Source organism: Pomacea canaliculata, linkage group LG4, assembly GCF_003073045.1.
Source record: "Pomacea canaliculata isolate SZHN2017 linkage group LG4, ASM307304v1, whole genome shotgun sequence".
In the NCBI taxonomy this organism is placed as follows: domain Eukaryota; kingdom Metazoa; phylum Mollusca; class Gastropoda; order Architaenioglossa; family Ampullariidae; genus Pomacea; species Pomacea canaliculata.
In genome coordinates, this window is record NC_037593.1 from 19,725,755 (window position 1) to 19,734,118 (window position 8,364).

The window sequence follows — 8,364 nt, forward strand, 5'->3', positions numbered from 1 at the left end:
GGCCGGATCCGGCCCGCGACGGGATTTTGACTGGCCCGCAGACTGTTTCTGGTGGTACATGATAATGTGGCCCGCGGCCACATTCTGCCGCAATCTCCCACTACATGTACTAATTACTTGCTTACAGCGTCAAATAATAGTGACTGTTCTTTATTTGTTCTTTGTTTTCTTTGTTTTTTGATTCTTTGTTTTCAGTTAGAATTAGATTTAGAAGTCGGCAAGAAAGCAGTATGTCTGTTGTGCAGTGAAAGTGTTGCCGTGATGACAGAGTACAACGTTAGCCGCCATTATGCGACGAAACATGCAGGCTATGGCAGGCTATGACAGGCTAAGGCAGTACTATGACAGGCTATGGCAGTACTGTATGGCAGGCTATGGCAGGACTTTATCAGTAGCGGAACGGCAAACAAGAGCAACAGAACTGGACAGAAAACTTGTAAAGCAGCAGAATGTATTCGTAAAAACCAAAGTAGCCCAGAAAGCTGCTACTCATGCCAGCTTTGTGGTCGCATACAACATTGCCAAGCACAGCAAATCGTTCAGTGATGGTGAATTTGTCAACAAGAAAATGCTCGATGTAGCTGATCAAGTCTGTCCAGAACAAAGAGAGAAGTTTAAAGAAGTCAGTTTGTCGAGAAGAACTGTTGTTCGCCGCATTGAAGCAATTGGTGAAGACCGGACATCACAACTGAAAAGGCAGGTACCTTCATTTCAGCTGTTTTCTTTGGCATTGGATGAAAGCACTGGCATCGATGACACTGTACAGTTGCTCATATTTGTACGAGGCATTTCAGAAAAATTTGAAGCACAGAAGAATTGCTGTCAATGAAAGACACTACTACCGGAGAAGATATTTTTATATGTGTGGAAAATGCCATGCATACAATGCAATTACCATGGCAGAAAATGGCCAGTACACATGTATTACTACGGATGGTTGTCCATCTTTGACAGGAAAGAAAGTCGGTCTACTGAAGAGATTGTGTGACCGTGTTGCAGAGGTCGCTTGCACCAGGGAGCTGATATTTCTACATTGCATACTACACCAGGAAGCGCTATGTAACAGTGTGCTTGACATGAAACATGTTGTGGATCCAGTTGTGAAAATTGTTAATGTCATCAGGGCGAGAGGTCTAAATCACAGACAGTTTATCACACTTCTGGAAGATTGCGGCTCGGATGACAGTGATGTTTTGTATCAGACCGCTGTAAAGTTCTGAGACGTGTCTGGGGCCTGAAAACTGGAATTTTACTGTTTTTGGAGATCAAAGGGAAAGATACAGAATATCCTCAACTCAGAGAATCCGAATGGCTATCAGAGCTGGTGTTTGCAGTTGATCTCTTTGAACATATTAATAAATTGAACACCAGACTTCAAGGGACGGGCACTTTTGCTCACGAAATGTACTCAACAGTGAAGACATTCAGGATGAAGCTAAAACTATTTTCTCGCCAGCTCAGTCAGAATATCAGAACACACTTTCCAACACTGGAGACTATGGCACCCCAGATGATGTCAACTGAGAAATACACCAATATGATATCTACACTAGACAATGAATTTGCTCGTTGTTTTGCGGACTTCCAGAAACTTGTTGCTGAGTTTGATATCTTGTCATCCCCGTTTACAACGGACTTTGAAAAGGTGTCGGATGCTCTACAGCCGGCATTGATTGACCTTCAGTGTGACTCTACCCTGAAAGAGAAATTCCAACCTGAAAGCATTGGCAAATGTTATGCGTCACTGAATGAGTCCAAGTTTGCCAACCTGAGAAAGATGGCCATGAATGATGACCGCAGCTGTCTCATTGACTTCAGCAGCTATTGAAGTACATTCCGTTAACATCATTAAATACTGTTTTCGGTCTCTATGATTTAAAATTAAAGTTTACAAGTTTACATTAAACAGATTTATTCTTGCATAGGTAGATAATACGCGATTAAGGTATTGATCCAGTTGTCTGGCCGCCAAGGACTTCATTTCCCCATATCCGGCCCGCGACCGGAGAAGTTGCCACCCTGGTGTGGAGCCTAGAACCATTGAGGATCAAACCTCGAAATCCACTGTTGTTCTTGACCCCCCCCTTTTTTTTTATCCCGGCTTATTTGATATGACCAAAAGTATGTTTTACCGATTATATAGTCACAACGGACATGAAGTGTAGGAAGCGTGCGTTTCATTTTATTGGTGTAAACGTTCAGAAGTTGGCAAAAGCAAACAGACGATTTGTTAATAACCGCCAACCACTTTCTTGAGTGGAAATTGGGGTGCGACTTCTTTTGTTACGGCAAGACAAGATTACAGACCTTTGCTGCCTGATCAAAGAACACCGGTCACAGGTACCGCTCCACGCGCCGCAAAAGCTGCGTTCGATTGTTTTATCAACGTAAGCACGGCCATGGCTTATGTTTGACGCGCGCTTACAAACTGCAGGTGTCCGGTGTGCGCACGCCGTCTGGCGGGCAGCCAGCATCTTAAAACATTTAGCAACTACCGCCTGGAAACAGAGCAGAGCTGTGTGACGTCACCAGCAGTCATGCAGGAGGTCACAGAGGTGACCACATCCACGTGAGCCGCTTCTCCAAATCCTCATGTGCAAGGAAGTGGGCATGGGAAACCCATACTTTACGCGGTTTTTTTTTTTTTTCGGTGGGTGGGAGGGAATTCATCTTCTTCGTCTGTAGAAGCTACTGTCACCGTGGGCTTGAGTTTTTTTTTTTTTTTAATAGCATCCGCTTCATCTCTGTGTGCAGTATTTGTGTCACCGAATAGTGGTCAGGACAGGTTAAAGACCAACCTGAAAGGTCTTTGTTTTTTTTCTGCTGTCAGTAGATATAGGCAATATAAAACCTGTAAAATTCAGCTGATAACAGTGCACTACGTCACATTGGTACATCATTCACAACATTGCCGCGAGTCAACATGCACTGATCAGAGAGAAAGAGAATGAGCGACAGTTCGGATTATTCGGACGCTGACAGTCTGCATTTCTCGTGGTCCTGAAAAACTGCTACTTGAGCACGAGAAATGCAGACTGTCAACTTCCGAATAACCCGAGCTGTCGCTCTGATTGGTGTTGACGGCCGGCAATTTATGAATGGTGTACCAACGTGACGTAGTACACTGTTAGCGACGCTCGTTCATCGCAGGTGCGAATCGCGTACTTTGCTAGCGGATAATTAACGGATGGATTTTGAAAGCTGATATTTACAGGTTAGGTTTATATCACCTATATCTACCGATATCTGTTATAGCTTTACTGACGTATACTGTGAAACACCTGGCAGGGTTCAAGGTCGGTGGGTGAGGGAGACATAGGGACATAGAATACAAAATGAAAACGATACGGTTGCAAAAAGACCAACTTCCTTCCCCAGGTGATTGCCGAGGTCTTGCACTAAACCTTTTAGTGTTACACATTCAGTGGTGTTTTTTTGTTTTTTTTAAACATAACATTGCAAGCGTTGCTCGGGGTTAACGCCGAGGTGGTTAACAGAGGGTTAACTGTATACATTGTTGTTGATAGTGGCTGGGCCTGTGTACAGAAAGGCTTTTCTCACGGGCGGCTGAGAGATCAGCACACGTGGCAAGGCTTGTTCCTCCACTGCACTGGGCTGAGCACGAGAGGCAAGTATTAGCACGTGAGGGCGGTGTTCCGGTCACAGGAGAACTGAACGTGTCAACCTGTCACCCGTAGGAGAAGACCCCAGGCGTGGCGCTGCTGCTCTGTGACAGGAGGACGCTGTGTGTCGCCTACAAGCACTCCTACAGACCTGTCGCTGTGCATAGTTATTGGGATCGCAGTGTACGGGTGTCGTCAGACCTGTCGGGGTACACCGGACATTGGGAGCAGAGTGTAAATATGAGATTTCCGGTGCAAAACATCAAATGTTTGCTTTTCTTTTTGACCTGAACTACCCACAGATTTCAGATACACCGTGTGTCAGTCATGCTGGTCTCTGCGCGACAGGAGGTTTAATTATCAGGGACAATAGCTCTAATGTTAAGCCACACTAAATGTTCTCCACCTCGTGCACTTATCACCTGCTTGCACACTACCCACCCAGGCACCCTGTTTGTTTTCCCCTATCTTGACTCTCCAGGAGTACGAAAACATGTCTCCAGTTATATGTGCGATCACAAATTCGTAGACACCGACGCACACACACACATAGGGCAGCACTCACTACGTTTTCCTAAGATGTCTAACGAGGTGTCGGCGAGTAACACGTTACGGCCACTACAACATTGAAGTCGTTTGATAAATATTTACACTCCTCGCTCCTCTTTCCCACAATCTTAAAAAAAGAAAAAGAAATGCTGTTTAGAGGACTGTCGACGTAAGTAAACAATTGTCGAAATCTCTGCTATAAGGCCAGAATCATGGCGCTGACCTGTTAGCTGCTGGAGGTCGCAGTGCTTCACCTCATCGCGTCCACTCCAGTAAGGGCAGGTACCCAGAAGGCGGAATGTGCTAATGCTTTGAAAACATTGAATAATGAGACCTAGTTGGGTTAAAATGAGGCATATTAACCATGCTACATGTTTTCTCCTCGATAGTGTGTCAGCAGTGGACACCCGTCAGACATCGGTCACCATCTTGCTGCAGCTGTTGCCGGTCACGTGCAAGAGGCGGCCCGTCTCCACAACTGAAGCTTGTCTACGGATGAGTGAAATGCGTGGGTGGGAGAGTCAGTGTTTGGGTATTGCGGTTTTAGTCTTCGCACTTCCAAGGGTATCGAAGGGTCTCTCTCTACCTCAGTGTTTTGAAGGGGGTTGGGGTGTGGGCAGGCGTATGTGTAGTGTTTGAGAAACAACATCCGAAGGATCGTGTACATTCCGACCGCTGTCTTTGATTTAATTGACGGTTATGATGCATATGAGAAGAGAACTGTTCTAAGTGTGTGTTTATACCTGAAATCCAACGTGACGGGGTTTTAAATAAAGAGCTTTTCCACCCTATATCTGGTACTCATTACGCTCACCTAGGCGATTCTCCACCAGCACACGTTTTATACGCCACGGGCACTATGTCTTGTCAGGGGATGCAGTAGGACGTCTGTAACTACCCCATGTCGGTGTCTACACCCGTCTGTTACTCTTGACACTGCCCTTGTGTTCAATTAGGATGTCTTCAGCGCGAACGTAATGACCATCGCACAGTTCACACTTGTGGGGAGTGTCGGACAGTGAGTACAAACCGTGGCTAACGGAAATGAGCTCTTTCAGGCACTCCTTGCCAGTCCCAGAAGCTCCATCATTATCATCGTCGTCGTCGGTGCAGCTGGTCATACACGAGGAGGGGTAGGTTTTTTTGAAAGAGCGGCCGGTAGTGTAGTGAAGACTCTCGCTTGTCACCACAGCAGTAAGAGGCCCTAAGTTCAGATCTCGTTTCGGAAACCTCTTTATGTGTCTGCAGGTGGCCATCGGGGGTTTTCTACGGGTATTCTGCTACTCTGACCTACGTGCTTCCCACCAAACCAACCAGCTTAAGGCTTTTGAAGATATAGCACTTGTGAGTGGGTTGGTTTTACCTCTAGTCCCTCGCCTGTCTCTAGGCGCACCTCGGGTTTTCCCTCTTTTAATTTTTAACTGTACTGGCCTTTTCGAGAGGGAGAGCTGTAGTGAACCTGGTAACCTTAGACGTATTTATTGCAGGCGCCTTCTTGCACTAGGATCAGGAAACTGCAGGGGCCGTTCTCCTATGTCCAGCTATACTAATTGCAGGAGATACGAGACTTCTTTTTTTGTCGGAAGATGTAATTGTATCCGCACGTGGTAGCTGCCATGACGTGGTGCGCACGCAAGAAGTGTGCCACGTACGGGAGTATACTGTAGGTCACCTGGCCCCCATACCGCGTGCCGAGATAACTGCATCACGCGGCACAAAACAAAACTTGTGAGCTTCAGGTTTGTGCAGTCAGGTGTCATCGTCGGATAATAGTCACGTTCCTGAGGTAATGGGGAGGATGTGTGTGCATTGCCGTGCGTGCGTACAAGTGGAGGATCCCCCCTCCCGAGACACACACACACTTGCTGTGTTTAGGATTGTGTGTTATTGCTCTTGACTGTGGAGCATAAGGTTGCTAGTACGAGATCCACTGAGGATCTGTGGCTGGAAAACTTCTGCTCATCCAGCCGCTGCTCTCCTTCGGACATATGATTTATTTGACGGCGGAAGAAGAGGCCTGGGCCCTCTGCCTTCCACGTGCCGTTTCCTAAGCACGGTGAGCAGCAGTCACTGTGCCTACGGCTACTAATGTATGAAACCAATTACCTTTACCCGTTTAGTGCAAAGCTTGCCGAACACGATGGTGCTTGTAGACTTAGAGTTCCCATTGTTTGTCGCACCTGTTTTGTGGTTGTCATGGAAGGCTGGTGGCTGCAAGAAGCATAGAACTGGGTTGGTCTCACAGAGGCAGTAAGTGAACAATGGAACCCTTTGCCCCAGTTCCACCCCCAGAGGTGTGGTGAGCTAGGCACCGGCGTTTTGCTTGCCGTCATAACGCTAGGTGTAAAGTTCTTGGTCTCGCTAGGAAGAAAATTTGCACGAGACTGCTGAGATACTGAATGTGTGTGTGCTTGCGCACAACGTCTTTTACTAGCGCACGTGTGCGGTAGTTAAGAGGCGATAAATATGTGTGGAGAAAAAAAAAGATTGGAGAGGCACGCATGGAAAACGGGGTAGCTACACTTATAAGAAGAGCATAAATTTCTGGCTGCTATGAAACAAAGAAAGGGGCTAGAGAAATTTATTTATCGTTTTCCTATACAGCTGAATCAGTTGGAAACATTGAAATTTGGCTATGAAATTTCTGTTAACTCGAAATGTTTGTGTTTAGCACGTACACGCAGCGGTTTTAAAAAATTTCGTATCCATTTATCACACTTCAATCGCCCTGTCGTCAATCCAATTAAAGAACCAGTAGACCATTTTAAATACATAAAATTAAAATTGCAATGCCAATCTCATCCAGGTGGATCAGCTTTCGTCTGCCAAGACCAACGACCTCGCCACATTCTATCAGCAGCAGCATCAAGACTCACCGCAGGGCTTCGCAGTTCCTCTACCTTTGCGTCAAAGTTTCCTCCCCTTCCTTCATTGGCCAGATGCTTCCCTGGCGCAAGCAAATGGGGGCTGAGCGTTCCTGTCCCGATGCCGACAGACTGATGTAGCATCAGTGTTACCAAACGCCCGCAGGGTGGTCACGACAAACAACATTCATACATCACACGAGAGAGTTAAGCTACAAAAAGATCAGGTGTTGTGTACAATGCAGAGATTTGGGTGTTAAGGTGCTGATGAGTAGTAGATGTTTAGGAACAGAGAAGCAGGTGTTACAGAACAGATAAACTGATGTTACGGGAGAGAGAATCAAGTGTTACGTGCGATAGAGAGCCTGGCGGTCAAAGCTCATCTTTCAGTAAAATGCGTGCACAGCCACATCCCGCGGACCCCAGTGGCTGCAATTGTCAGAGTTAAGGTTACCGCGTGGTTAGCCATCGACCGCAAACGATGCGTGGTTCTATAACGGGATGCAGTCACAGACCGAGAAGGTCTTGTTGTAGGACTGGAGGTATTGATGGGAGGTAAATCAAACTTGGAGGTAGAAGTGTTCTTCTGGTTCATAACTTGTGTCCCCCTGTTATTGCTATGACAAGAGGCAAAGAGACCCAGACAACACAATAAATCATAAGGGGAGAATGATTTCAGATACCAAGGCTGTGAAACTCTCAGACGCCGGACTACCACCAGTCAGGCAGTTGGCTCCCTTGCTCATTTCATCTCGTTCTTTGATACAATGCATTTGATGTGACACGGGAAGGGGGCAGATGGTAGAGGGGAGTTCAGATTGTTTGAAACAGTTCACCTACCGCTTAGCAAAGGAGAGCAGCTACCCTGGTATAGTAGTGTGCCTTCTTCCACCAGTAAAGGCATGAAGTCGCACAAACACACATTAAGTAGGCATCAAATGCCTTAATTCAAATCATAACTATTCATAACACACACACACATAATTTTGCCAGTTTTCTGTGCACCGTGCAACGAACTTGCTGCTAGACAGAGCATGAAGGGTTATCGAATGTAGGTAAATTACAGTCGCTCGTAAAAAGAAAAATCTGAGATTCACAGCGTGGTGATTACACCAGTGAGCAAGTCACACGCTAGCGACCACATGATCTGACACACGATCTGGGGAACCTGTTGAAGGTGCTTCTCAGTGACTGGTCTGGAGGGTCTTCGACAGTTGTGCTGACGAAACAGGTCGGCCAGTGACACATGGCACACGTGGGTGCTGTAAATCTGAGGATCAGCAGCAATCGTAGCGAGAAGCGGGGGTTAGGGGAGGGGGCGATAGCTT